Source organism: Phoenix dactylifera, chromosome 4, assembly GCF_051530095.1.
Source record: "Phoenix dactylifera cultivar Ajwa chromosome 4, Ajwa_hap1_PhDact_Kaust_v1.1, whole genome shotgun sequence".
Taxonomy (NCBI): domain Eukaryota; kingdom Viridiplantae; phylum Streptophyta; class Magnoliopsida; order Arecales; family Arecaceae; genus Phoenix; species Phoenix dactylifera.
This window is the reverse complement of record NC_143193.1, coordinates 38,662,035-38,684,956: the sequence shown is the minus strand read 5'-3', so window position 1 is coordinate 38,684,956 and position 22,922 is coordinate 38,662,035. Positions and strand designations below refer to the sequence as shown.

At 49.3% G+C, this 22,922-nt stretch overlaps 55 non-coding genes and 2 pseudogenes across 55 annotated transcripts; all 57 read left to right on the top strand.

The window, feature by feature from the left end:
- Window positions 1-133: 133 nt before the first annotated feature.
- On the top strand, window positions 134-252 carry LOC149766184 (5S ribosomal RNA). Its single transcript, XR_016412962.1, has one exon. It is a non-coding gene; the product is annotated as a 5S ribosomal RNA (ribosomal RNA).
- Window positions 253-498: 246 nt separating this feature from the next.
- LOC149766183 (5S ribosomal RNA) lies at window positions 499-617 on the top strand. Its single transcript, XR_016411475.1, has one exon. It is a non-coding gene; the product is annotated as a 5S ribosomal RNA (ribosomal RNA).
- A 247-nt stretch (window positions 618-864) lies between these two features.
- LOC149766182 (5S ribosomal RNA) lies at window positions 865-982 on the top strand. Its single transcript, XR_016408523.1, has one exon. It is a non-coding gene; the product is annotated as a 5S ribosomal RNA (ribosomal RNA).
- A 247-nt stretch (window positions 983-1,229) lies between these two features.
- Window positions 1,230-1,348, top strand: LOC149766181 (5S ribosomal RNA). Its single transcript, XR_016406045.1, has one exon. It is a non-coding gene; the product is annotated as a 5S ribosomal RNA (ribosomal RNA).
- A 247-nt stretch (window positions 1,349-1,595) lies between these two features.
- LOC149766180 (5S ribosomal RNA) lies at window positions 1,596-1,713 on the top strand. Its single transcript, XR_016408522.1, has one exon. It is a non-coding gene; the product is annotated as a 5S ribosomal RNA (ribosomal RNA).
- Window positions 1,714-1,960: 247 nt separating this feature from the next.
- LOC149766179 (5S ribosomal RNA) lies at window positions 1,961-2,079 on the top strand. Its single transcript, XR_016402897.1, has one exon. It is a non-coding gene; the product is annotated as a 5S ribosomal RNA (ribosomal RNA).
- A 247-nt stretch (window positions 2,080-2,326) lies between these two features.
- On the top strand, window positions 2,327-2,445 carry LOC149766178 (5S ribosomal RNA). The gene has a single exon (XR_016412961.1). It is a non-coding gene; the product is annotated as a 5S ribosomal RNA (ribosomal RNA).
- A 246-nt stretch (window positions 2,446-2,691) lies between these two features.
- On the top strand, window positions 2,692-2,810 carry LOC149766177 (5S ribosomal RNA). The gene has a single exon (XR_016411474.1). It is a non-coding gene; the product is annotated as a 5S ribosomal RNA (ribosomal RNA).
- Window positions 2,811-3,057: 247 nt separating this feature from the next.
- LOC149766176 (5S ribosomal RNA) lies at window positions 3,058-3,175 on the top strand. Its single transcript, XR_016408521.1, has one exon. It is a non-coding gene; the product is annotated as a 5S ribosomal RNA (ribosomal RNA).
- A 247-nt stretch (window positions 3,176-3,422) lies between these two features.
- On the top strand, window positions 3,423-3,541 carry LOC149766175 (5S ribosomal RNA). Its single transcript, XR_016406044.1, has one exon. It is a non-coding gene; the product is annotated as a 5S ribosomal RNA (ribosomal RNA).
- A 247-nt stretch (window positions 3,542-3,788) lies between these two features.
- Window positions 3,789-3,907, top strand: LOC149766174 (5S ribosomal RNA). Its single transcript, XR_016411473.1, has one exon. It is a non-coding gene; the product is annotated as a 5S ribosomal RNA (ribosomal RNA).
- Window positions 3,908-4,154: 247 nt separating this feature from the next.
- Window positions 4,155-4,272, top strand: LOC149766173 (5S ribosomal RNA). Its single transcript, XR_016408520.1, has one exon. It is a non-coding gene; the product is annotated as a 5S ribosomal RNA (ribosomal RNA).
- A 247-nt stretch (window positions 4,273-4,519) lies between these two features.
- LOC149766172 (5S ribosomal RNA) lies at window positions 4,520-4,637 on the top strand. Its single transcript, XR_016408518.1, has one exon. It is a non-coding gene; the product is annotated as a 5S ribosomal RNA (ribosomal RNA).
- Window positions 4,638-4,884: 247 nt separating this feature from the next.
- LOC149766171 (5S ribosomal RNA) lies at window positions 4,885-5,003 on the top strand. Its single transcript, XR_016407683.1, has one exon. It is a non-coding gene; the product is annotated as a 5S ribosomal RNA (ribosomal RNA).
- A 247-nt stretch (window positions 5,004-5,250) lies between these two features.
- LOC149766170 (5S ribosomal RNA) lies at window positions 5,251-5,368 on the top strand. The gene has a single exon (XR_016408517.1). It is a non-coding gene; the product is annotated as a 5S ribosomal RNA (ribosomal RNA).
- A 247-nt stretch (window positions 5,369-5,615) lies between these two features.
- Window positions 5,616-5,733, top strand: LOC149766169 (5S ribosomal RNA). The gene has a single exon (XR_016408516.1). It is a non-coding gene; the product is annotated as a 5S ribosomal RNA (ribosomal RNA).
- Window positions 5,734-5,980: 247 nt separating this feature from the next.
- LOC149766168 (5S ribosomal RNA) lies at window positions 5,981-6,099 on the top strand. The gene has a single exon (XR_016402896.1). It is a non-coding gene; the product is annotated as a 5S ribosomal RNA (ribosomal RNA).
- A 247-nt stretch (window positions 6,100-6,346) lies between these two features.
- On the top strand, window positions 6,347-6,464 carry LOC149766167 (5S ribosomal RNA; annotated as a pseudogene).
- A 247-nt stretch (window positions 6,465-6,711) lies between these two features.
- LOC149766166 (5S ribosomal RNA) lies at window positions 6,712-6,830 on the top strand. Its single transcript, XR_016407682.1, has one exon. It is a non-coding gene; the product is annotated as a 5S ribosomal RNA (ribosomal RNA).
- Window positions 6,831-7,077: 247 nt separating this feature from the next.
- Window positions 7,078-7,195, top strand: LOC149766165 (5S ribosomal RNA). The gene has a single exon (XR_016408515.1). It is a non-coding gene; the product is annotated as a 5S ribosomal RNA (ribosomal RNA).
- Window positions 7,196-7,442: 247 nt separating this feature from the next.
- On the top strand, window positions 7,443-7,560 carry LOC149766164 (5S ribosomal RNA). The gene has a single exon (XR_016408514.1). It is a non-coding gene; the product is annotated as a 5S ribosomal RNA (ribosomal RNA).
- Window positions 7,561-7,807: 247 nt separating this feature from the next.
- LOC149766163 (5S ribosomal RNA) lies at window positions 7,808-7,926 on the top strand. Its single transcript, XR_016402895.1, has one exon. It is a non-coding gene; the product is annotated as a 5S ribosomal RNA (ribosomal RNA).
- A 247-nt stretch (window positions 7,927-8,173) lies between these two features.
- On the top strand, window positions 8,174-8,291 carry LOC149766162 (5S ribosomal RNA; annotated as a pseudogene).
- Window positions 8,292-8,538: 247 nt separating this feature from the next.
- On the top strand, window positions 8,539-8,657 carry LOC149766161 (5S ribosomal RNA). The gene has a single exon (XR_016412960.1). It is a non-coding gene; the product is annotated as a 5S ribosomal RNA (ribosomal RNA).
- A 246-nt stretch (window positions 8,658-8,903) lies between these two features.
- LOC149766160 (5S ribosomal RNA) lies at window positions 8,904-9,022 on the top strand. Its single transcript, XR_016411472.1, has one exon. It is a non-coding gene; the product is annotated as a 5S ribosomal RNA (ribosomal RNA).
- Window positions 9,023-9,269: 247 nt separating this feature from the next.
- On the top strand, window positions 9,270-9,387 carry LOC149766159 (5S ribosomal RNA). Its single transcript, XR_016408512.1, has one exon. It is a non-coding gene; the product is annotated as a 5S ribosomal RNA (ribosomal RNA).
- A 247-nt stretch (window positions 9,388-9,634) lies between these two features.
- On the top strand, window positions 9,635-9,753 carry LOC149766158 (5S ribosomal RNA). Its single transcript, XR_016406043.1, has one exon. It is a non-coding gene; the product is annotated as a 5S ribosomal RNA (ribosomal RNA).
- Window positions 9,754-10,000: 247 nt separating this feature from the next.
- On the top strand, window positions 10,001-10,118 carry LOC149766157 (5S ribosomal RNA). Its single transcript, XR_016408687.1, has one exon. It is a non-coding gene; the product is annotated as a 5S ribosomal RNA (ribosomal RNA).
- Window positions 10,119-10,365: 247 nt separating this feature from the next.
- LOC149766156 (5S ribosomal RNA) lies at window positions 10,366-10,484 on the top strand. Its single transcript, XR_016403361.1, has one exon. It is a non-coding gene; the product is annotated as a 5S ribosomal RNA (ribosomal RNA).
- Window positions 10,485-10,731: 247 nt separating this feature from the next.
- On the top strand, window positions 10,732-10,850 carry LOC149766155 (5S ribosomal RNA). The gene has a single exon (XR_016412959.1). It is a non-coding gene; the product is annotated as a 5S ribosomal RNA (ribosomal RNA).
- A 246-nt stretch (window positions 10,851-11,096) lies between these two features.
- LOC149766154 (5S ribosomal RNA) lies at window positions 11,097-11,215 on the top strand. The gene has a single exon (XR_016411471.1). It is a non-coding gene; the product is annotated as a 5S ribosomal RNA (ribosomal RNA).
- Window positions 11,216-11,462: 247 nt separating this feature from the next.
- On the top strand, window positions 11,463-11,580 carry LOC149766153 (5S ribosomal RNA). The gene has a single exon (XR_016408511.1). It is a non-coding gene; the product is annotated as a 5S ribosomal RNA (ribosomal RNA).
- A 247-nt stretch (window positions 11,581-11,827) lies between these two features.
- LOC149766152 (5S ribosomal RNA) lies at window positions 11,828-11,946 on the top strand. The gene has a single exon (XR_016406042.1). It is a non-coding gene; the product is annotated as a 5S ribosomal RNA (ribosomal RNA).
- A 247-nt stretch (window positions 11,947-12,193) lies between these two features.
- Window positions 12,194-12,311, top strand: LOC149766151 (5S ribosomal RNA). The gene has a single exon (XR_016408510.1). It is a non-coding gene; the product is annotated as a 5S ribosomal RNA (ribosomal RNA).
- A 247-nt stretch (window positions 12,312-12,558) lies between these two features.
- On the top strand, window positions 12,559-12,677 carry LOC149766150 (5S ribosomal RNA). The gene has a single exon (XR_016402894.1). It is a non-coding gene; the product is annotated as a 5S ribosomal RNA (ribosomal RNA).
- Window positions 12,678-12,924: 247 nt separating this feature from the next.
- LOC149766149 (5S ribosomal RNA) lies at window positions 12,925-13,043 on the top strand. The gene has a single exon (XR_016412958.1). It is a non-coding gene; the product is annotated as a 5S ribosomal RNA (ribosomal RNA).
- A 246-nt stretch (window positions 13,044-13,289) lies between these two features.
- Window positions 13,290-13,408, top strand: LOC149766148 (5S ribosomal RNA). Its single transcript, XR_016411470.1, has one exon. It is a non-coding gene; the product is annotated as a 5S ribosomal RNA (ribosomal RNA).
- A 247-nt stretch (window positions 13,409-13,655) lies between these two features.
- LOC149766147 (5S ribosomal RNA) lies at window positions 13,656-13,773 on the top strand. Its single transcript, XR_016408509.1, has one exon. It is a non-coding gene; the product is annotated as a 5S ribosomal RNA (ribosomal RNA).
- Window positions 13,774-14,020: 247 nt separating this feature from the next.
- LOC149766146 (5S ribosomal RNA) lies at window positions 14,021-14,139 on the top strand. The gene has a single exon (XR_016406040.1). It is a non-coding gene; the product is annotated as a 5S ribosomal RNA (ribosomal RNA).
- Window positions 14,140-14,386: 247 nt separating this feature from the next.
- Window positions 14,387-14,504, top strand: LOC149766145 (5S ribosomal RNA). The gene has a single exon (XR_016408508.1). It is a non-coding gene; the product is annotated as a 5S ribosomal RNA (ribosomal RNA).
- A 247-nt stretch (window positions 14,505-14,751) lies between these two features.
- Window positions 14,752-14,870, top strand: LOC149766144 (5S ribosomal RNA). The gene has a single exon (XR_016402893.1). It is a non-coding gene; the product is annotated as a 5S ribosomal RNA (ribosomal RNA).
- Window positions 14,871-15,117: 247 nt separating this feature from the next.
- LOC149766143 (5S ribosomal RNA) lies at window positions 15,118-15,236 on the top strand. The gene has a single exon (XR_016412957.1). It is a non-coding gene; the product is annotated as a 5S ribosomal RNA (ribosomal RNA).
- A 246-nt stretch (window positions 15,237-15,482) lies between these two features.
- LOC149766142 (5S ribosomal RNA) lies at window positions 15,483-15,601 on the top strand. The gene has a single exon (XR_016411468.1). It is a non-coding gene; the product is annotated as a 5S ribosomal RNA (ribosomal RNA).
- Window positions 15,602-15,848: 247 nt separating this feature from the next.
- LOC149766141 (5S ribosomal RNA) lies at window positions 15,849-15,966 on the top strand. Its single transcript, XR_016408507.1, has one exon. It is a non-coding gene; the product is annotated as a 5S ribosomal RNA (ribosomal RNA).
- Window positions 15,967-16,213: 247 nt separating this feature from the next.
- On the top strand, window positions 16,214-16,332 carry LOC149766140 (5S ribosomal RNA). Its single transcript, XR_016402891.1, has one exon. It is a non-coding gene; the product is annotated as a 5S ribosomal RNA (ribosomal RNA).
- A 247-nt stretch (window positions 16,333-16,579) lies between these two features.
- LOC149766139 (5S ribosomal RNA) lies at window positions 16,580-16,697 on the top strand. The gene has a single exon (XR_016408506.1). It is a non-coding gene; the product is annotated as a 5S ribosomal RNA (ribosomal RNA).
- A 247-nt stretch (window positions 16,698-16,944) lies between these two features.
- On the top strand, window positions 16,945-17,063 carry LOC149766138 (5S ribosomal RNA). Its single transcript, XR_016412956.1, has one exon. It is a non-coding gene; the product is annotated as a 5S ribosomal RNA (ribosomal RNA).
- Window positions 17,064-17,309: 246 nt separating this feature from the next.
- LOC149766137 (5S ribosomal RNA) lies at window positions 17,310-17,428 on the top strand. The gene has a single exon (XR_016411467.1). It is a non-coding gene; the product is annotated as a 5S ribosomal RNA (ribosomal RNA).
- A 247-nt stretch (window positions 17,429-17,675) lies between these two features.
- Window positions 17,676-17,793, top strand: LOC149766136 (5S ribosomal RNA). Its single transcript, XR_016408505.1, has one exon. It is a non-coding gene; the product is annotated as a 5S ribosomal RNA (ribosomal RNA).
- Window positions 17,794-18,040: 247 nt separating this feature from the next.
- On the top strand, window positions 18,041-18,159 carry LOC149766135 (5S ribosomal RNA). Its single transcript, XR_016402890.1, has one exon. It is a non-coding gene; the product is annotated as a 5S ribosomal RNA (ribosomal RNA).
- Window positions 18,160-18,406: 247 nt separating this feature from the next.
- LOC149766134 (5S ribosomal RNA) lies at window positions 18,407-18,525 on the top strand. Its single transcript, XR_016412955.1, has one exon. It is a non-coding gene; the product is annotated as a 5S ribosomal RNA (ribosomal RNA).
- A 246-nt stretch (window positions 18,526-18,771) lies between these two features.
- On the top strand, window positions 18,772-18,890 carry LOC149766133 (5S ribosomal RNA). Its single transcript, XR_016411466.1, has one exon. It is a non-coding gene; the product is annotated as a 5S ribosomal RNA (ribosomal RNA).
- A 247-nt stretch (window positions 18,891-19,137) lies between these two features.
- LOC149766132 (5S ribosomal RNA) lies at window positions 19,138-19,255 on the top strand. The gene has a single exon (XR_016408504.1). It is a non-coding gene; the product is annotated as a 5S ribosomal RNA (ribosomal RNA).
- Window positions 19,256-19,502: 247 nt separating this feature from the next.
- On the top strand, window positions 19,503-19,621 carry LOC149766131 (5S ribosomal RNA). Its single transcript, XR_016402889.1, has one exon. It is a non-coding gene; the product is annotated as a 5S ribosomal RNA (ribosomal RNA).
- A 247-nt stretch (window positions 19,622-19,868) lies between these two features.
- On the top strand, window positions 19,869-19,986 carry LOC149766130 (5S ribosomal RNA). The gene has a single exon (XR_016408503.1). It is a non-coding gene; the product is annotated as a 5S ribosomal RNA (ribosomal RNA).
- Window positions 19,987-20,233: 247 nt separating this feature from the next.
- On the top strand, window positions 20,234-20,352 carry LOC149766129 (5S ribosomal RNA). Its single transcript, XR_016412954.1, has one exon. It is a non-coding gene; the product is annotated as a 5S ribosomal RNA (ribosomal RNA).
- Window positions 20,353-20,598: 246 nt separating this feature from the next.
- Window positions 20,599-20,717, top strand: LOC149766128 (5S ribosomal RNA). Its single transcript, XR_016411465.1, has one exon. It is a non-coding gene; the product is annotated as a 5S ribosomal RNA (ribosomal RNA).
- The last annotated feature ends 2,205 nt before the right edge of the window (window positions 20,718-22,922 follow it).

Genomic DNA, 22,922 nt, shown 5'->3' with positions numbered 1-22,922 from the left:
ACTGGCGGTGCCAGGCCGCATAGCGGGACCAGCGCGTTGAATCCTACGCCAGAACGGCCCCGGCGGCGCGAATGTCTCGGGCCGTCGAGGTCTGCTGCTTTGTCATAAAAGGGAGTTTCGATGGGCGAGTCATGGGTGCGACCATACCAGCACTAATGCACCGGATCCCATCAGAACTCCGCAGTTAAGCGTGTTTGGGCGAGAGTAGTACTAGGATGGGTGACCCCCTGGGAAGTCCTCGTGTTGCACCCCTTTTATTTTTTGCCCGCTTTTTTATTTTTTGATAATATTTATTTTTAATTTTTCGGCTTTTGGCTTTTTCTCTTCGGATAATTTTTTTTTCCGAAAATAAACTGAGTCCGGAGACTCGCGGTGCCATGCCGCATAGCGGGACCAGCGTGTTGAATCCTACGCCAGAACGGCCTCGGCGGTGCGAATGTTTCGGGCCATCGAGGTCTGCTGCTTTGTCATAAAAGGGAGTTTCGAAGGGCATGTCATGGGTGCGATCATACCAGCACTAATGCACCGGATCCCATCAGAACTCCGCAGTTAAGCGTGCTTGGGCGAGAGTAGTACTAGGATGGGTGACCCCCTGGGAAGTCCTCGTGTTGCACCCCTTTTATTTTTTGCCCGCTTTTTTATTTTTTGATAATATTTATTTTTAATTTTTTGGCTTTTGGCTTTTCCTCTTCGGATAATTTTTTTCCTCCGAAAATAAACTGAGTCCGGAGACTGGCGGTGCCATGCCGCATAGCGGGACCAGCGCGTTGAATCCTACGCCAGAACGGCCCCGGCGGCGCGAATGTCTCGGGCCGTCGAGGTGTGCTGCTTTGTCATAAAAGGAAGTTTCGATGGGCATGTCATGGGTGCGATCATACCAGCACTAATGCACCGGATCCCATCAGAACTCCGCAGTTAAGCGTGCTTGGGCAAGATTAGTACTAGGATGGGTGACCCCCGGGAAGTCCTCTTGTTGCACCCCTTTTATTTTTTGCCCGCTTTTTTATTTTTTGATAATATTTATTTTTAATTTTTCGGCTTTTGGTTTTTCCTCTTCGGATAATTTTTTTCCCCCGAAAATAAACTGAGTCCGGAGACTGGCGGTGCCATGCCGCATAGCGGGACCAGCGCGTTGAATCCTACGCCAGAACGGCCCCGGCGACGCGAATGTCTCGGGCCGTCGAGGTCTGTTGCTTTGTCATAAAAGGGAGTTTCGAAGGGCATGTCATGGGTGCGATCATACCAGCACTAATGCACCGGATCCCATCAGAACTCCGCAGTTAAGCGGGCTTGGGCGAGAGTAGTACAAGGATGGGTGACCCCCTGGGAAGTCCTCGTGTTGCACCCCTTATATTTTTTGCCCGTTTTTTTATTTTTTGATAATATTTATTTTTAATTTTTCGGCTTTTGGCTTTTCCTCTTCGGATAATTTTTTTTCCCCGAAAATAAACTGAGTCCGGAGACTGGCGGTGCCATGCCGCATAGCGGGACCAGCGCGTTGAATCCTACGCCAGAACGGCCCCGGCGGCGCGAATGTCTCGGGCCGTCGAGGTGTGCTGCTTTGTCATAAAAGGAAGTTTCGATGGGCATGTCATGGGTGCGATCATACCAGCACTAATGCACCGGATCCCATCAGAACTCCGCAGTTAAGCGTGCTTGGGCAAGATTAGTACTAGGATGGGTGACCCCCGGGAAGTCCTCTTGTTGCACCCCTTTTATTTTTTGCCCGCTTTTTTATTTTTTGATAATATTTATTTTTAATTTTTCGGCTTTTGGTTTTTCCTCTTCGGATAATTTTTTCCCCCCGAAAATAAACTGAGTCCGGAGACTGGCGGTGCCATGCCGCATAGCGGGACCAGCGCGTTGAATCCTACGCCAGAACGGCCCCGGCGGCGCGAATGTCTCGGGCCGTCGAGGTCTGTTGCTTTGTCATAAAAGGGAGTTTCGAAGGGCATGTCATGGGTGCGATCATACCAGCACTAATGCACCGGATCCCATCAGAACTCCGCAGTTAAGCGGGCTTGGGCGAGAGTAGTACTAGGATGGGTGACCCCCTGGGAAGTCCTCGTGTTGCACCCCTTATATTTTTTGCCCCTTTTTTTATTTTTTGATAATATTTATTTTTAATTTTTCGGCTTTTGGCTTTTCCTCTTCGGATAATTTTTTTCTCCCGAAAATAAACTAAGTCCGGAGACTGGCGGTGCCAGGCCGCATAGCGGGACCAGCGCGTTGAATCCTATGCCAGAACGGCCCCGGCGGCGCGAATGTCTCGGGCCGTCGAGGTCTGCTGCTTTGTCATAAAAGGGAGTTTCGATGGGCGAGTCATGGGTGCGACCATACCAGCACTAATGCACCGGATCCCATCAGAACTCCGCAGTTAAGCGTGTTTGGGCGAGAGTAGTACTAGGATGGGTGACCCCCTGGGAAGTCCTCGTGTTGCACCCCTTTTATTTTTTGCCCGCTTTTTTATTTTTTGATAATATTTATTTTTAATTTTTCGGCTTTTGGCTTTTTCTCTTCGGATAATTTTTTTTTCCGAAAATAAACTGAGTCCGGAGACTCGCGGTGCCATGCCGCATAGCGGGACCAGCGTGTTGAATCCTACGCCAGAACGGCCTCGGCGGTGCGAATGTTTCGGGCCATCGAGGTCTGCTGCTTTGTCATAAAAGGGAGTTTCGAAGGGCATGTCATGGGTGCGATCATACCAGCACTAATGCACCGGATCCCATCAGAACTCCGCAGTTAAGCGTGCTTGGGCGAGAGTAGTACTAGGATGGGTGACCCCCTGGGAAGTCCTCGTGTTGCACCCCTTTTATTTTTTGCCCGCTTTTTTATTTTTTGATAATATTTATTTTTAATTTTTTGGCTTTTGGCTTTTCCTCTTCGGATAATTTTTTTCCTCCGAAAATAAACTGAGTCCGGAGACTGGCGGTGCCATGCCGCATAGCGGGACCAGCGCGTTGAATCCTACGCCAGAACGGCCCCGGCGGCGCGAATGTCTCGGGCCGTCGAGGTGTGCTGCTTTGTCATAAAAGGAAGTTTCGATGGGCATGTCATGGGTGCGATCATACCAGCACTAATGCACCGGATCCCATCAGAACTCCGCAGTTAAGCGTGCTTGGGCAAGATTAGTACTAGGATGGGTGACCCCCGGGAAGTCCTCTTGTTGCACCCCTTTTATTTTTTGCCCGCTTTTTTATTTTTTGATAATATTTATTTTTAATTTTTCGGCTTTTGGTTTTTCCTCTTCGGATAATTTTTTTCCCCCGAAAATAAACTGAGTCCGGAGACTGGCGGTGCCATGCCGCATAGCGGGACCAGCGCGTTGAATCCTACGCCAGAACGGCCCCGGCGGCGCGAATGTCTCGGGCCGTCGAGGTCTGTTGCTTTGTCATAAAAGGGAGTTTCGAAGGGCATGTCATGGGTGCGATCATACCAGCACTAATGCACCGGATCCCATCAGAACTCCGCAGTTAAGCGGGCTTGGGCGAGAGTAGTACAAGGATGGGTGACCCCCTGGGAAGTCCTCGTGTTGCACCCCTTATATTTTTTGCCCGTTTTTTTATTTTTTGATAATATTTATTTTTAATTTTTCGGCTTTTGGCTTTTCCTCTTCGGATAATTTTTTTTCCCCGAAAATAAACTGAGTCCGGAGACTGGCGGTGCCATGCCGCATAGCGGGACCAGCGCGTTGAATCCTACGCCAGAACGGCCCCGGCGGCGCGAATGTCTCGGGCCGTCGAGGTGTGCTGCTTTGTCATAAAAGGAAGTTTCGATGGGCATGTCATGGGTGCGATCATACCAGCACTAATGCACCGGATCCCATCAGAACTCCGCAGTTAAGCGTGCTTGGGCGAGAGTAGTACTAGGATGGGTGACCCCCTGGGAAGTCCTCGTGTTGCACCCCTTATATTTTTTGCCCGTTTTTTTATTTTTTGATAATATTTATTTTTAATTTTTCGGCTTTTGGCTTTTCCTCTTCGGATAATTTTTTTCCCCCGAAAATAAACTGAGTCCGGAGACTGGCGGTGCCATGCCGCATAGCGGGACCAGCGCGTTGAATCCTACGCCAGAACGGCCCCGGCGGCGCGAATGTCTCGGGCCGTCGAGGTGTGCTGCTTTGTCATAAAAGGAAGTTTCGATGGGCATGTCATGGGTGCGATCATACCAGCACTAATGCACCGGATCCCATCAGAACTCCGCAGTTAAGCGTGCTTGGGCAAGATTAGTACTAGGATGGGTGACCCCCGGGAAGTCCTCTTGTTGCACCCCTTTTATTTTTTGCCCGCTTTTTTATTTTTTGATAATATTTATTTTTAATTTTTCGGCTTTTGGTTTTTCCTCTTCGGATAATTTTTTCCCCCCGAAAATAAACTGAGTCCGGAGACTGGCGGTGCCATGCCGCATAGCGGGACCAGCGCGTTGAATCCTACGCCAGAACGGCCCCGGCGGCGCGAATGTCTCGGGCCGTCGAGGTGTGCTGCTTTGTCATAAAAGGAAGTTTCGATGGGCATGTCATGGGTGCGATCATACCAGCACTAATGCACCGGATCCCATCAGAACTCCGCAGTTAAGCGTGCTTGGGCAAGATTAGTACTAGGATGGGTGACCCCCGGGAAGTCCTCTTGTTGCACCCCTTTTATTTTTTGCCCGCTTTTTTATTTTTTGATAATATTTATTTTTAATTTTTCGGCTTTTGGTTTTTCCTCTTCGGATAATTTTTTTCCCCCGAAAATAAACTGAGTCCGGAGACTGGCGGTGCCATGCCGCATAGCGGGACCAGCGCGTTGAATCCTACGCCAGAACGGCCCCGGCGGCGCGAATGTCTCGGGCCGTCGAGGTCTGTTGCTTTGTCATAAAAGGAAGTTTCGAAGGGCATGTCATGGGTGCGATCATACAAGCACTAATGCACCGGATCCCATCAGAACTCCGCAGTTAAGCGGGCTTGGGCGAGAGTAGTACTAGGATGGGTGACCCCCTGGGAAGTCCTCGTGTTGCACCCCTTATATTTTTTGCCCGTTTTTTTATTTTTTGATAATATTTATTTTTAATTTTTCGGCTTTTGGCTTTTCCTCTACGGATAATTTTTTTCCCCCGAAAATAAACTGAGTCCGGAGACTGGCGGTGCCATGCCGCATAGCGGGACCAGCGCGTTGAATCCTACGCCAGAACGGCCCCGGCGGCGCGAATGTCTCGGGCCGTCGAGGTGTGCTGCTTTGTCATAAAAGGAAGTTTCGATGGGCATGTCATGGGTGCGATCATACCAGCACTAATGCACCGGATCCCATCAGAACTCCGCAGTTAAGCGTGCTTGGGCAAGATTAGTACTAGGATGGGTGACCCCCGGGAAGTCCTCTTGTTGCACCCCTTTTATTTTTTGCCCGCTTTTTTATTTTTTGATAATATTTATTTTTAATTTTTCGGCTTTTGGTTTTTCCTCTTCGGATAATTTTTTCCCCCCGAAAATAAACTGAGTCCGGAGACTGGCGGTGCCATGCCGCATAGCGGGACCAGCGCGTTGAATCCTACGCCAGAACGGCCCCGGCGGCGCGAATGTCTCGGGCCGTCGAGGTGTGCTGCTTTGTCATAAAAGGAAGTTTCGATGGGCATGTCATGGGTGCGATCATACCAGCACTAATGCACCGGATCCCATCAGAACTCCGCAGTTAAGCGTGCTTGGGCAAGATTAGTACTAGGATGGGTGACCCCCGGGAAGTCCTCTTGTTGCACCCCTTTTATTTTTTGCCCGCTTTTTTATTTTTTGATAATATTTATTTTTAATTTTTCGGCTTTTGGTTTTTCCTCTTCGGATAATTTTTTCCCCCCGAAAATAAACTGAGTCCGGAGACTGGCGGTGCCATGCCGCATAGCGGGACCAGCGCGTTGAATCCTACGCCAGAACGGCCCCGGCGGCGCGAATGTCTCGGGCCGTCGAGGTCTGTTGCTTTGTCATAAAAGGGAGTTTCGAAGGGCATGTCATGGGTGCGATCATACCAGCACTAATGCACCGGATCCCATCAGAACTCCGCAGTTAAGCGGGCTTGGGCGAGAGTAGTACTAGGATGGGTGACCCCCTGGGAAGTCCTCGTGTTGCACCCCTTATATTTTTTGCCCCTTTTTTTATTTTTTGATAATATTTATTTTTAATTTTTCGGCTTTTGGCTTTTCCTCTTCGGATAATTTTCTTCCCCCGAAAATAAACTAAGTCCGGAGACTGGCGGTGCCAGGCCGCATAGCGGGACCAGCGCGTTGAATCCTACGCTAGAACGGCCCCGGCGGCGCGAATGTCTCGGGCCGTCGAGGTCTGCTGCTTTGTCATAAAAGGAAGTTTCGATGGGCATGTCATGGGTGCGATCATACCAGCACAAATGCACCGGATCCCATCAGAACTCCGCAGTTAAGCGTGCTTGGGCAAGATTAGTACTAGGATGGGTGACCCCCGGGAAGTCCTCTTGTTGCACCCCTTTTATTTTTTGCCCGCTTTTTTATTTTTTGATAATATTTATTTTTAATTTTTCGGCTTTTGGTTTTTCCTCTTCGGATAATTTTTTTCCCCCGAAAATAAACTGAGTCCGGAGACTGGCGGTGCCATGCCGCATAGCGGGACCAGCGCGTTGAATCCTACGCCAGAACGGCCCCGGCGGCGCGAATGTCTCGGGCCGTCGAGGTCTGTTGCTTTGTCATAAAAGGAAGTTTCGAAGGGCATGTCATGGGTGCGATCATACAAGCACTAATGCACCGGATCCCATCAGAACTCCGCAGTTAAGCGGGCTTGGGCGAGAGTAGTACTAGGATGGGTGACCCCCTGGGAAGTCCTCGTGTTGCACCCCTTATATTTTTTGCCCGTTTTTTTATTTTTTGATAATATTTATTTTTAATTTTTCGGCTTTTGGCTTTTCCTCTACGGATAATTTTTTTCCCCCGAAAATAAACTGAGTCCGGAGACTGGCGGTGCCATGCCGCATAGCGGGACCAGCGCGTTGAATCCTACGCCAGAACGGCCCCGGCGGCGCGAATGTCTCGGGCCGTCGAGGTGTGCTGCTTTGTCATAAAAGGAAGTTTCGATGGGCATGTCATGGGTGCGATCATACCAGCACTAATGCACCGGATCCCATCAGAACTCCGCAGTTAAGCGTGCTTGGGCAAGATTAGTACTAGGATGGGTGACCCCCGGGAAGTCCTCTTGTTGCACCCCTTTTATTTTTTGCCCGCTTTTTTATTTTTTGATAATATTTATTTTTAATTTTTCGGCTTTTGGTTTTTCCTCTTCGGATAATTTTTTCCCCCCGAAAATAAACTGAGTCCGGAGACTGGCGGTGCCATGCCGCATAGCGGGACCAGCGCGTTGAATCCTACGCCAGAACGGCCCCGGCGGCGCGAATGTCTCGGGCCGTCGAGGTGTGCTGCTTTGTCATAAAAGGAAGTTTCGATGGGCATGTCATGGGTGCGATCATACCAGCACTAATGCACCGGATCCCATCAGAACTCCGCAGTTAAGCGTGCTTGGGCAAGATTAGTACTAGGATGGGTGACCCCCGGGAAGTCCTCTTGTTGCACCCCTTTTATTTTTTGCCCGCTTTTTTATTTTTTGATAATATTTATTTTTAATTTTTCGGCTTTTGGTTTTTCCTCTTCGGATAATTTTTTCCCCCCGAAAATAAACTGAGTCCGGAGACTGGCGGTGCCATGCCGCATAGCGGGACCAGCGCGTTGAATCCTACGCCAGAACGGCCCCGGCGGCGCGAATGTCTCGGGCCGTCGAGGTCTGTTGCTTTGTCATAAAAGGGAGTTTCGAAGGGCATGTCATGGGTGCGATCATACCAGCACTAATGCACCGGATCCCATCAGAACTCCGCAGTTAAGCGGGCTTGGGCGAGAGTAGTACTAGGATGGGTGACCCCCTGGGAAGTCCTCGTGTTGCACCCCTTATATTTTTTGCCCCTTTTTTTATTTTTTGATAATATTTATTTTTAATTTTTCGGCTTTTGGCTTTTCCTCTTCGGATAATTTTCTTCCCCCGAAAATAAACTAAGTCCGGAGACTGGCGGTGCCAGGCCGCATAGCGGGACCAGCGCGTTGAATCCTACGCTAGAACGGCCCCGGCGGCGCGAATGTCTCGGGCCGTCGAGGTCTGCTGCTTTGTCATAAAAGGAAGTTTCGATGGGCATGTCATGGGTGCGATCATACCAGCACAAATGCACCGGATCCCATCAGAACTCCGCAGTTAAGCGTGCTTGGGCAAGATTAGTACTAGGATGGGTGACCCCCGGGAAGTCCTCTTGTTGCACCCCTTTTATTTTTTGCCCGCTTTTTTATTTTTTGATAATATTTATTTTTAATTTTTCGGCTTTTGGTTTTTCCTCTTCGGATAATTTTTTTCCCCCGAAAATAAACTGAGTCCGGAGACTGGCGGTGCCATGCCGCATAGCGGGACCAGCGCGTTGAATCCTACGCCAGAACGGCCCCGGCGGCGCGAATGTCTCGGGCCGTCGAGGTCTGCTGCTTTGTCATAAAAGGGAGTTTCGATGGGCGAGTCATGGGTGCGACCATACCAGCACTAATGCACCGGATCCCATCAGAACTCCGCAGTTAAGCGTGTTTGGGCGAGAGTAGTACTAGGATGGGTGACCCCCTGGGAAGTCCTCGTGTTGCACCCCTTTTATTTTTTGCCCGCTTTTTTATTTTTTGATAATATTTATTTTTAATTTTTCGGCTTTTGGCTTTTTCTCTTCGGATAATTTTTTTTTCCGAAAATAAACTGAGTCCGGAGACTCGCGGTGCCATGCCGCATAGCGGGACCAGCGTGTTGAATCCTACGCCAGAACGGCCTCGGCGGTGCGAATGTTTCGGGCCATCGAGGTCTGCTGCTTTGTCATAAAAGGGAGTTTCGAAGGGCATGTCATGGGTGCGATCATACCAGCACTAATGCACCGGATCCCATCAGAACTCCGCAGTTAAGCGTGCTTGGGCGAGAGTAGTACTAGGATGGGTGACCCCCTGGGAAGTCCTCGTGTTGCACCCCTTTTATTTTTTGCCCGCTTTTTTATTTTTTGATAATATTTATTTTTAATTTTTTGGCTTTTGGCTTTTCCTCTTCGGATAATTTTTTTCCTCCGAAAATAAACTGAGTCCGGAGACTGGCGGTGCCATGCCGCATAGCGGGACCAGCGCGTTGAATCCTACGCCAGAACGGCCCCGGCGGCGCGAATGTCTCGGGCCGTCGAGGTGTGCTGCTTTGTCATAAAAGGAAGTTTCGATGGGCATGTCATGGGTGCGATCATACCAGCACTAATGCACCGGATCCCATCAGAACTCCGCAGTTAAGCGTGCTTGGGCAAGATTAGTACTAGGATGGGTGACCCCCGGGAAGTCCTCTTGTTGCACCCCTTTTATTTTTTGCCCGCTTTTTTATTTTTTGATAATATTTATTTTTAATTTTTCGGCTTTTGGTTTTTCCTCTTCGGATAATTTTTTTCCCCCGAAAATAAACTGAGTCCGGAGACTGGCGGTGCCATGCCGCATAGCGGGACCAGCGCGTTGAATCCTACGCCAGAACGGCCCCGGCGGCGCGAATGTCTCGGGCCGTCGAGGTCTGTTGCTTTGTCATAAAAGGGAGTTTCGAAGGGCATGTCATGGGTGCGATCATACCAGCACTAATGCACCGGATCCCATCAGAACTCCGCAGTTAAGCGGGCTTGGGCGAGAGTAGTACAAGGATGGGTGACCCCCTGGGAAGTCCTCGTGTTGCACCCCTTATATTTTTTGCCCGTTTTTTTATTTTTTGATAATATTTATTTTTAATTTTTCGGCTTTTGGCTTTTCCTCTTCGGATAATTTTTTTCCCCCGAAAATAAACTGAGTCCGGAGACTGGCGGTGCCATGCCGCATAGCGGGACCAGCGCGTTGAATCCTACGCCAGAACGGCCCCGGCGGCGCGAATGTCTCGGGCCGTCGAGGTGTGCTGCTTTGTCATAAAAGGAAGTTTCGATGGGCATGTCATGGGTGCGATCATACCAGCACTAATGCACCGGATCCCATCAGAACTCCGTAGTTAAGCGTGCTTGGGCAAGATTAGTACTAGGATGGGTGACCCCCGGGAAGTCCTCTTGTTGCACCCCTTTTATTTTTTGCCCGCTTTTTTATTTTTTGATAATATTTATTTTTAATTTTTCGGCTTTTGGTTTTTCCTCTTCGGATAATTTTTTCCCCCCGAAAATAAACTGAGTCCGGAGACTGGCGGTGCCATGCCGCATAGCGGGACCAGCGCGTTGAATCCTACGCCAGAACGGCCCCGGCGGCGCGAATGTCTCGGGCCGTCGAGGTCTGTTGCTTTGTCATAAAAGGGAGTTTCGAAGGGCATGTCATGGGTGCGATCATACCAGCACTAATGCACCGGATCCCATCAGAACTCCGCAGTTAAGCGGGCTTGGGCGAGAGTAGTACTAGGATGGGTGACCCCCTGGGAAGTCCCCGTGTTGCACCCCTTATATTTTTTGCCCCTTTTTTTATTTTTTGATAATATTTATTTTTAATTTTTCGGCTTTTGGCTTTTCCTCTTCGGATAATTTTTTTCTCCCGAAAATAAACTAAGTCCGGAGACTGGCGGTGCCAGGCCGCATAGCGGGACCAGCGCGTTGAATCCTACGCCAGAACGGCCCCGGCGGCGCGAATGTCTCGGGCCGTCGAGGTCTGCTGCTTTGTCATAAAAGGGAGTTTCGATGGGCGAGTCATGGGTGCGACCATACCAGCACTAATGCACCGGATCCCATCAGAACTCCGCAGTTAAGCGTGTTTGGGCGAGAGTAGTACTAGGATGGGTGACCCCCTGGGAAGTCCTCGTGTTGCACCCCTTTTATTTTTTGCCCGCTTTTTTATTTTTTGATAATATTTATTTTTAATTTTTCGGCTTTTGGCTTTTTCTCTTCGGATAATTTTTTTTTCCGAAAATAAACTGAGTCCGGAGACTCGCGGTGCCATGCCGCATAGCGGGACCAGCGTGTTGAATCCTACGCCAGAACGGCCTCGGCGGTGCGAATGTTTCGGGCCATCGAGGTCTGCTGCTTTGTCATAAAAGGGAGTTTCGAAGGGCATGTCATGGGTGCGATCATACCAGCACTAATGCACCGGATCCCATCAGAACTCCGCAGTTAAGCGTGCTTGGGCGAGAGTAGTACTAGGATGGGTGACCCCCTGGGAAGTCCTCGTGTTGCACCCCTTTTATTTTTCGCCCGCTTTTTTATTTTTTGATAATATTTATTTTTAATTTTTTGGCTTTTGGCTTTTCCTCTTCGGATAATTTTTTTCCTCCGAAAATAAACTGAGTCCGGAGACTGGCGGTGCCATGCCGCATAGCGGGACCAGCGCGTTGAATCCTACGCCAGAACGGCCCCGGCGGCGCGAATGTCTCGGGCCGTCGAGGTGTGCTGCTTTGTCATAAAAGGAAGTTTCGATGGGCATGTCATGGGTGCGATCATACCAGCACTAATGCACCGGATCCCATCAGAACTCCGCAGTTAAGCGTGCTTGGGCAAGATTAGTACTAGGATGGGTGACCCCCGGGAAGTCCTCTTGTTGCACCCCTTTTATTTTTTGCCCGCTTTTTTATTTTTTGATAATATTTATTTTTAATTTTTCGGCTTTTGGTTTTTCCTCTTCGGATAATTTTTTTTCCCCGAAAATAAACTGAGTCCGGAGACTGGCGGTGCCATGCCGCATAGCGGGACCAGCGCGTTGAATCCTACGCCAGAACGGCCCCGGCGGCGCGAATGTCTCGGGCCGTCGAGGTCTGTTGCTTTGTCATAAAAGGGAGTTTCGAAGGGCATGTCATGGGTGCGATCATACCAGCACTAATGCACCGGATCCCATCAGAACTCCGCAGTTAAGCGGGCTTGGGCGAGAGTAGTACAAGGATGGGTGACCCCCTGGGAAGTCCTCGTGTTGCACCCCTTATATTTTTTGCCCGTTTTTTTATTTTTTGATAATATTTATTTTTAATTTTTCGGCTTTTGGCTTTTCCTCTTCGGATAATTTTTTTTCCCCGAAAATAAACTGAGTCCGGAGACTGGCGGTGCCATGCCGCATAGCGGGACCAGCGCGTTGAATCCTACGCCAGAACGGCCCCGGCGGCGCGAATGTCTCGGGCCGTCGAGGTGTGCTGCTTTGTCATAAAAGGAAGTTTCGATGGGCATGTCATGGGTGCGATCATACCAGCACTAATGCACCGGATCCCATCAGAACTCCGCAGTTAAGCGTGCTTGGGCAAGATTAGTACTAGGATGGGTGACCCCCGGGAAGTCCTCTTGTTGCACCCCTTTTATTTTTTGCCCGCTTTTTTATTTTTTGATAATATTTATTTTTAATTTTTCGGCTTTTGGTTTTTCCTCTTCGGATAATTTTTTCCCCCCGAAAATAAACTGAGTCCGGAGACTGGCGGTGCCATGCCGCATAGCGGGACCAGCGCGTTGAATCCTACGCCAGAACGGCCCCGGCGGCGCGAATGTCTCGGGCCGTCGAGGTCTGTTGCTTTGTCATAAAAGGGAGTTTCGAAGGGCATGTCATGGGTGCGATCATACCAGCACTAATGCACCGGATCCCATCAGAACTCCGCAGTTAAGCGGGCTTGGGCGAGAGTAGTACTAGGATGGGTGACCCCCTGGGAAGTCCTCGTGTTGCACCCCTTATATTTTTTGCCCCTTTTTTTATTTTTTGATAATATTTATTTTTAATTTTTCGGCTTTTGGCTTTTCCTCTTCGGATAATTTTTTTCTCCCGAAAATAAACTAAGTCCGGAGACTGGCGGTGCCAGGCCGCATAGCGGGACCAGCGCGTTGAATCCTACGCCAGAACGGCCCCGGCGGCGCGAATGTCTCGGGCCGTCGAGGTCTGCTGCTTTGTCATAAAAGGGAGTTTCGATGGGCGAGTCATGGGTGCGACCATACCAGCACTAATGCACCGGATCCCATCAGAACTCCGCAGTTAAGCGTGTTTGGGCGAGAGTAGTACTAGGATGGGTGACCCCCTGGGAAGTCCTCGTGTTGCACCCCTTTTATTTTTTGCCCGCTTTTTTATTTTTTGATAATATTTATTTTTAATTTTTCGGCTTTTGGCTTTTTCTCTTCGGATAATTTTTTTTTCCGAAAATAAACTGAGTCCGGAGACTCGCGGTGCCATGCCGCATAGCGGGACCAGCGTGTTGAATCCTACGCCAGAACGGCCTCGGCGGTGCGAATGTTTCGGGCCATCGAGGTCTGCTGCTTTGTCATAAAAGGGAGTTTCGAAGGGCATGTCATGGGTGCGATCATACCAGCACTAATGCACCGGATCCCATCAGAACTCCGCAGTTAAGCGTGCTTGGGCGAGAGTAGTACTAGGATGGGTGACCCCCTGGGAAGTCCTCGTGTTGCACCCCTTTTATTTTTTGCCCGCTTTTTTATTTTTTGATAATATTTATTTTTAATTTTTTGGCTTTTGGCTTTTCCTCTTCGGATAATTTTTTTCCTCCGAAAATAAACTGAGTCCGGAGACTGGCGGTGCCATGCCGCATAGCGGGACCAGCGCGTTGAATCCTACGCCAGAACGGCCCCGGCGGCGCGAATGTCTCGGGCCGTCGAGGTGTGCTGCTTTGTCATAAAAGGAAGTTTCGATGGGCATGTCATGGGTGCGATCATACCAGCACTAATGCACCGGATCCCATCAGAACTCCGCAGTTAAGCGTGCTTGGGCAAGATTAGTACTAGGATGGGTGACCCCCGGGAAGTCCTCTTGTTGCACCCCTTTTATTTTTTGCCCGCTTTTTTATTTTTTGATAATATTTATTTTTAATTTTTCGGCTTTTGGTTTTTCCTCTTCGGATAATTTTTTTCCCCCGAAAATAAACTGAGTCCGGAGACTGGCGGTGCCATGCCGCATAGCGGGACCAGCGCGTTGAATCCTACGCCAGAACGGCCCCGGCGGCGCGAATGTCTCGGGCCGTCGAGGTCTGTTGCTTTGTCATAAAAGGGAGTTTCGAAGGGCATGTCATGGGTGCGATCATACCAGCACTAATGCACCGGATCCCATCAGAACTCCGCAGTTAAGCGGGCTTGGGCGAGAGTAGTACAAGGATGGGTGACCCCCTGGGAAGTCCTCGTGTTGCACCCCTTATATTTTTTGCCCGTTTTTTTATTTTTTGATAATATTTATTTTTAATTTTTCGGCTTTTGGCTTTTCCTCTTCGGATAATTTTTTTTCCCCGAAAATAAACTGAGTCCGGAGACTGGCGGTGCCATGCCGCATAGCGGGACCAGCGCGTTGAATCCTACGCCAGAACGGCCCCGGCGGCGCGAATGTCTCGGGCCGTCGAGGTGTGCTGCTTTGTCATAAAAGGAAGTTTCGATGGGCATGTCATGGGTGCGATCATACCAGCACTAATGCACCGGATCCCATCAGAACTCCGCAGTTAAGCGTGCTTGGGCAAGATTAGTACTAGGATGGGTGACCCCCGGGAAGTCCTCTTGTTGCACCCCTTTTATTTTTTGCCCGCTTTTTTATTTTTTGATAATATTTATTTTTAATTTTTCGGCTTTTGGTTTTTCCTCTTCGGATAATTTTTTCCCCCCGAAAATAAACTGAGTCCGGAGACTGGCGGTGCCATGCCGCATAGCGGGACCAGCGCGTTGAATCCTACGCCAGAACGGCCCCGGCGGCGCGAATGTCTCGGGCCGTCGAGGTCTGTTGCTTTGTCATAAAAGGGAGTTTCGAAGGGCATGTCATGGGTGCGATCATACCAGCACTAATGCACCGGATCCCATCAGAACTCCGCAGTTAAGCGGGCTTGGGCGAGAGTAGTACTAGGATGGGTGACCCCCTGGGAAGTCCTCGTGTTGCACCCCTTATATTTTTTGCCCCTTTTTTTATTTTTTGATAATATTTATTTTTAATTTTTCGGCTTTTGGCTTTTCCTCTTCGGATAATTTTTTTCTCCCGAAAATAAACTAAGTCCGGAGACTGGCGGTGCCAGGCCGCATAGCGGGACCAGCGCGTTGAATCCTACGCCAGAACGGCCCCGGCGGCGCGAATGTCTCGGGCCGTCGAGGTCTGCTGCTTTGTCATAAAAGGGAGTTTCGATGGGCGAGTCATGGGTGCGACCATACCAGCACTAATGCACCGGATCCCATCAGAACTCCGCAGTTAAGCGTGTTTGGGCGAGAGTAGTACTAGGATGGGTGACCCCCTGGGAAGTCCTCGTGTTGCACCCCTTTTATTTTTTGCCCGCTTTTTTATTTTTTGATAATATTTATTTTTAATTTTTCGGCTTTTGGCTTTTTCTCTTCGGATAATTTTTTTTTCCGAAAATAAACTGAGTCCGGAGACTCGCGGTGCCATGCCGCATAGCGGGACCAGCGTGTTGAATCCTACGCCAGAACGGCCTCGGCGGTGCGAATGTTTCGGGCCATCGAGGTCTGCTGCTTTGTCATAAAAGGGAGTTTCGAAGGGCATGTCATGGGTGCGATCATACCAGCACTAATGCACCGGATCCCATCAGAACTCCGCAGTTAAGCGTGCTTGGGCGAGAGTAGTACTAGGATGGGTGACCCCCTGGGAAGTCCTCGTGTTGCACCCCTTTTATTTTTTGCCCGCTTTTTTATTTTTTGATAATATTTATTTTTAATTTTTTGGCTTTTGGCTTTTCCTCTTCGGATAATTTTTTCCCTCCGAAAATAAACTGAGTCCGGAGACTGGCGGTGCCATGCCGCATAGCGGGACCAGCGCGTTGAATCCTACGCCAGAACGGCCCCGGCGGCGCGAATGTCTCGGGCCGTCGAGGTGTGCTGCTTTGTCATAAAAGGAAGTTTCGATGGGCATGTCATGGGTGCGATCATACCAGCACTAATGCACCGGATCCCATCAGAACTCCGCAGTTAAGCGTGCTTGGGCAAGATTAGTACTAGGATGGGTGACCCCCGGGAAGTCCTCTTGTTGCACCCCTTTTATTTTTTGCCCGCTTTTTTATTTTTTGATAATATTTATTTTTAATTTTTCGGCTTTTGGTTTTTCCTCTTCGGATAATTTTTTTCCCCCGAAAATAAACTGAGTCCGGAGACTGGCGGTGCCATGCCGCATAGCGGGACCAGCGCGTTGAATCCTACGCCAGAACGGCCCCGGCGGCGCGAATGTCTCGGGCCGTCGAGGTCTGTTGCTTTGTCATAAAAGGGAGTTTCGAAGAGCATGTCATGGGTGCGATCATACCAGCACTAATGCACCGGATCCCATCAGAACTCCGCAGTTAAGCGGGCTTGGGCGAGAGTAGTACTAGGATGGGTGACCCCCTGGGAAGTCCTCGTGTTGCACCCCTTATATTTTTTGCCCGTTTTTTTATTTTTTGATAATATTTATTTTTAATTTTTCGGCTTTTGGCTTTTCCTCTTCGGATAATTTTTTTCCCCCGAAAATAAACTAAGTCCGGAGACTGGCGGTGCCAGGCCGCATAGCGGGACCAGCGCGTTGAATCCTACGCCAGAACGGCCCCGGCGGCGCGAATGTCTCGGGCCGTCGAGGTCTGCTGCTTTGTCATAAAAGGAAGTTTCGATGGGCATGTCATGGGTGCGATCATACCAGCACTAATGCACCGGATCCCATCAGAACTCCGCAGTTAAGCGTGCTTGGGCAAGATTAGTACTAGGATGGGTGACCCCCGGGAAGTCCTCTTGTTGCACCCCTTTTATTTTTTGCCCGCTTTTTTATTTTTTGATAATATTTATTTTTAATTTTTCGGCTTTTGGTTTTTCCTCTTCGGATAATTTTTTTCCCCCGAAAATAAACTGAGTCCGGAGACTGGCGGTGCCATGCCGCATAGCGGGACCAGCGCGTTGATTCCTACGCCAGAACGGCCCCGGCGGCGCGAATGTCTCGGGCCGTCGAGGTCTGCTGCTTTGTCATAAAAGGGAGTTTCGATGGGCGAGTCATGGGTGCGACCATACCAGCACTAATGCACCGGATCCCATCAGAACTCCGCAGTTAAGCGTGTTTGGGCGAGAGTAGTACTAGGATGGGTGACCCCCTGGGAAGTCCTCGTGTTGCACCCCTTTTATTTTTTGCCCGCTTTTTTATTTTTTGATAATATTTATTTTTAATTTTTCGGCTTTTGGCTTTTTCACTTCGGATAATTTTTTTTTCCGAAAATAAACTGAGTCCGGAGACTCGCGGTGCCATGCCGCATAGCGGGACCAGCGTGTTGAATCCTACGCCAGAACGGCCTCGGCGGTGCGAATGTTTCGGGCCATCGAGGTCTGCTGCTTTGTCATAAAAGGGAGTTTCGAAGGGCATGTCATGGGTGCGATCATACCAGCACTAATGCACCGGATCCCATCAGAACTCCGCAGTTAAGCGTGCTTGGGCGAGAGTAGTACTAGGATGGGTGACCCCCTGGGAAGTCCTCGTGTTGCACCCCTTTTATTTTTTGCCCGCTTTTTTATTTTTTGATAATATTTATTTTTAATTTTTTGGCTTTTGGCTTTTCCTCTTCGGATAATTTTTTTCCTCCGAAAATAAACTGAGTCCGGAGACTGGCGGTGCCATGCCGCATAGCGGGACCAGCGCGTTGAATCCTACGCCAGAACGGCCCCGGCGGCGCGAATGTCTCGGGCCGTCGAGGTGTGCTGCTTTGTCATAAAAGGAAGTTTCGATGGGCATGTCATGGGTGCGATCATACCAGCACTAATGCACCGGATCCCATCAGAACTCCGCAGTTAAGCGTGCTTGGGCAAGATTAGTACTAGGATGGGTGACCCCCGGGAAGTCCTCTTGTTGCACCCCTTTTATTTTTTGCCCGCTTTTTTATTTTTTGATAATATTTATTTTTAATTTTTCGGCTTTTGGTTTTTCCTCTTCGGATAATTTTTTCCCCCCGAAAATAAACTGAGTCCGGAGACTGGCGGTGCCATGCCGCATAGCGGGACCAGCGCGTTGAATCCTACGCCAGAACGGCCCCGGCGGCGCGAATGTCTCGGGCCGTCGAGGTCTGTTGCTTTGTCATAAAAGGGAGTTTCGAAGGGCATGTCATGGGTGCGATCATACCAGCACTAATGCACCGGATCCCATCAGAACTCCGCAGTTAAGCGGGCTTGGGCGAGAGTAGTACTAGGATGGGTGACCCCCTGGGAAGTCCTCGTGTTGCACCCCTTATATTTTTTGCCCCTTTTTTTATTTTTTGATAATATTTATTTTTAATTTTTCGGCTTTTGGCTTTTCCTCTTCGGATAATTTTTTTCTCCCGAAAATAAACTAAGTCCGGAGACTGGCGGTGCCAGGCCGCATAGCGGGACCAGCGCGTTGAATCCTACGCCAGAACGGCCCCGGCGGCGCGAATGTCTCGGGCCGTCGAGGTCTGCTGCTTTGTCATAAAAGGGAGTTTCGATGGGCGAGTCATGGGTGCGACCATACCAGCACTAATGCACCGGATCCCATCAGAACTCCGCAGTTAAGCGTGTTTGGGCGAGAGTAGTACTAGGATGGGTGACCCCCTGGGAAGTCCTCGTGTTGCACCCCTTTTATTTTTTGCCCGCTTTTTTATTTTTTGATAATATTTATTTTTAATTTTTCGGCTTTTGGCTTTTTCTCTTCGGATAATTTTTTTTTCCGAAAATAAACTGAGTCCGGAGACTCGCGGTGCCATGCCGCATAGCGGGACCAGCGTGTTGAATCCTACGCCAGAACGGCCTCGGCGGTGCGAATGTTTCGGGCCATCGAGGTCTGCTGCTTTGTCATAAAAGGGAGTTTCGAAGGGCATGTCATGGGTGCGATCATACCAGCACTAATGCACCGGATCCCATCAGAACTCCGCAGTTAAGCGTGCTTGGGCGAGAGTAGTACTAGGATGGGTGACCCCCTGGGAAGTCCTCGTGTTGCACCCCTTTTATTTTTTGCCCGCTTTTTTATTTTTTGATAATATTTATTTTTAATTTTTTGGCTTTTGGCTTTTCCTCTTCGGATAATTTTTTTCCTCCGAAAATAAACTGAGTCCGGAGACTGGCGGTGCCATGCCGCATAGCGGGACCAGCGCGTTGAATCCTACGCCAGAACGGCCCCGGCGGCGCGAATGTCTCGGGCCGTCGAGGTGTGCTGCTTTGTCATAAAAGGAAGTTTCGATGGGCATGTCATGGGTGCGATCATACCAGCACTAATGCACCGGATCCCATCAGAACTCCGCAGTTAAGCGTGCTTGGGCAAGATTAGTACTAGGATGGGTGACCCCCGGGAAGTCCTCTTGTTGCACCCCTTTTATTTTTTGCCCGCTTTTTTATTTTTTGATAATATTTATTTTTAATTTTTCGGCTTTTGGTTTTTCCTCTTCGGATAATTTTTTTCCCCCGAAAATAAACTGAGTCCGGAGACTGGCGGTGCCATGCCGCATAGCGGGACCAGCGCGTTGAATCCTACGCCAGAACGGCCCCGGCGGCGCGAATGTCTCGGGCCGTCGAGGTCTGTTGCTTTGTCATAAAAGGGAGTTTCGAAGAGCATGTCATGGGTGCGATCATACCAGCACTAATGCACCGGATCCCATCAGAACTCCGCAGTTAAGCGGGCTTGGGCGAGAGTAGTACTAGGATGGGTGACCCCCTGGGAAGTCCTCGTGTTGCACCCCTTATATTTTTTGCCCGTTTTTTTATTTTTTGATAATATTTATTTTTAATTTTTCGGCTTTTGGCTTTTCCTCTTCGGATAATTTTTTTCCCCCGAAAATAAACTAAGTCCGGAGACTGGCGGTGCCAGGCCGCATAGCGGGACCAGCGCGTTGAATCCTACGCCAGAACGGCCCCGGCGGCGCGAATGTCTCGGGCCGTCGAGGTCTGCTGCTTTGTCATAAAAGGAAGTTTCGATGGGCATGTCATGGGTGCGATCATACCAGCACTAATGCACCGGATCCCATCAGAACTCCGCAGTTAAGCGTGCTTGGGCAAGATTAGTACTAGGATGGGTGACCCCCGGGAAGTCCTCTTGTTGCACCCCTTTTATTTTTTGCCCGCTTTTTTATTTTTTGATAATATTTATTTTTAATTTTTCGGCTTTTGGTTTTTCCTCTTCGGATAATTTTTTTCCCCCGAAAATAAACTGAGTCCGGAGACTGGCGGTGCCATGCCGCATAGCGGGACCAGCGCGTTGATTCCTACGCCAGAACGGCCCCGGCGGCGCGAATGTCTCGGGCCGTCGAGGTCTGCTGCTTTGTCATAAAAGGGAGTTTCGATGGGCGAGTCATGGGTGCGACCATACCAGCACTAATGCACCGGATCCCATCAGAACTCCGCAGTTAAGCGTGTTTGGGCGAGAGTAGTACTAGGATGGGTGACCCCCTGGGAAGTCCTCGTGTTGCACCCCTTTTATTTTTTGCCCGCTTTTTTATTTTTTGATAATATTTATTTTTAATTTTTCGGCTTTTGGCTTTTTCACTTCGGATAATTTTTTTTTCCGAAAATAAACTGAGTCCGGAGACTCGCGGTGCCATGCCGCATAGCGGGACCAGCGTGTTGAATCCTACGCCAGAACGGCCTCGGCGGTGCGAATGTTTCGGGCCATCGAGGTCTGCTGCTTTGTCATAAAAGGGAGTTTCGAAGGGCATGTCATGGGTGCGATCATACCAGCACTAATGCACCGGATCCCATCAGAACTCCGCAGTTAAGCGTGCTTGGGCGAGAGTAGTACTAGGATGGGTGACCCCCTGGGAAGTCCTCGTGTTGCACCCCTTTTATTTTTTGCCCGCTTTTTTATTTTTTGATAATATTTATTTTTAATTTTTTGGCTTTTGGCTTTTCCTCTTCGGATAATTTTTTTCCTCCGAAAATAAACTGAGTCCGGAGACTGGCGGTGCCATGCCGCATAGCGGGACCAGCGCGTTGAATCCTACGCCAGAACGGCCCCGGCGGCGCGAATGTCTCGGGCCGTCGAGGTGTGCTGCTTTGTCATAAAAGGAAGTTTCGATGGGCATGTCATGGGTGCGATCATACCAGCACTAATGCACCGGATCCCATCAGAACTCCGCAGTTAAGCGTGCTTGTTGCCCAAGGTGACAACCCAAGAGGGGGGGTGAATTGGGTCTTTTAAAACTTTTAAACTACTTCTAATCTTTTAGATTAATTATGCTAAGTTGTATGGATGCTTAGTGAAGCTTAACCTTAGCAAGAGTATGATTCTAATCTAATCAACTATTAAGCAGTGGGTTCAATAAAAGATTAGTCTAATTTTGCCCTAGTATGCTATTCAATTTAATGATTGAGTAAATTGATTATGCTTGCAACTAAAGGATGCACGAAGAAGAGTTAAGCAAGCTTAATATCTAAGTAAGTGAGTGAGGAGGTCAGTCAACAAAGAGCATCACAAACACAACAAAAATATAGTGGTTCGGTGCATCCCAGCACCTACATCCACTCCCCAAGACCTCTTGGGAATTCCACTATAATCCTACAGATTACAGCCGGTTGTTTTACAAGCTCACAACCCAACTTGTTGTTTTACGAGCGCACAACGAACTCGGTCGGTTTTCCCAGGCTCACCGACTAGAACCACTCCGATTGTTTTTCCGGGCTCACAATCAAACCCTTACACGTTGGTTTTACCCTCGGCTCACCAACAAACCTAAACCCCGTTGGTTTTCCCCTTGGCTCACCAACAAACCTTAAACCCCGTTGGTTTTCCCTTTGGCTTACCAACAAACCTTTAACCCCTTGATTCAATCCCTTGATTGAATCAAGTTACAAGATATTAAAACAAAGAATAAAAACAAATCAAAGCTTCTTAAACAAGCAAATATAACAATGTAAACAAATAAAGTAAAGAGAAGCCCTCAAACGAGTTTTGAAGATGGAGGAGCTCGACTTCTTCTTTACTTGACCCTCTTCTGATTTGGCACGAAATAGAGGATCACCGCGGCAGCACACGGATGGTGAGGAAGCTTTGGAATACACTTGGAAGCTCTTCTTCTCTCTATTTCACTTTGAATGGCCCTTATTGTGCTTATGGAAGATTTCCCTTGGAATCTCTTCCCTAAATGTGTTCTCCTACTTCCATCCGTTCTCTCCTAGCTCTCTTCTTGTTTTTATAGCTTTTGATAACGTGGAAACAAGAATATAGCCGTTAGAGCCAAAAATAGAGCCGTTGGAACCAGTCTGCAGCTCCTGACAATATGACCGTTGGGTTTGGAGTCGACTCGCGCGATCAGGAGTCGGCTCGGCTGTAGCAGGAGTCGACTCGAGCTTTTCCGGAGTCGACTCGGCAACTGTTCCAAGTTTGAATTAAAGTTGCCGTCTTGACTGGGAGTCGACTCGACTTAACCCGGAGTCGACTCGCCAACTTCTGGCGCTGACCTGGCAATTTTGGAGTCGGCTCATCCTCTGTAGTCCGTGGATCCAAATTTGAATTTTGTCCACTCGAGTCGACTCGACTGTCCTGGGAGTCGACTCGAATCTCAGAGCCCGAACTCCCGATTCTCTGTCTTTTGGCTCATCCAGTCTTGGAGTCGACTCGAACTTCCTTGGAGTCGACTCGGCTCTCAGTTTCCGAAAGTTGGTCTTCTGCCATCTTAGTGTAGCGCTGCCTTGGAGTCGACTCGAGCTGTCTGGGAGTCGACTCGAATCTCAGAGTCGGAAAACTGATCCTCTGTATTTTGGAGCCGCGCTGCCTTGGAGTCGACTCGACTTGTCTTGGAGTCGACTCCCCTCTCAGAGACGAAAATACCGTCTTCTGTCTTGGGGTTGTTCTGTCTTTGGAGTCGACTCGGACTTTGTGGGAGTCGACTCGAATCTCAGTGTCCAAAAAACTGCTTCTCTGAGTTTTCCCTTGTGTACCACTGAGAGTCGACTCTCGCTTTCTTTGGAGTCGACTCGGCAACCATTGGAGTCGACTCGAATTCCTTAGGAGTCGACTCGAAGACTATTCTTTTGAATTTTCCTTTG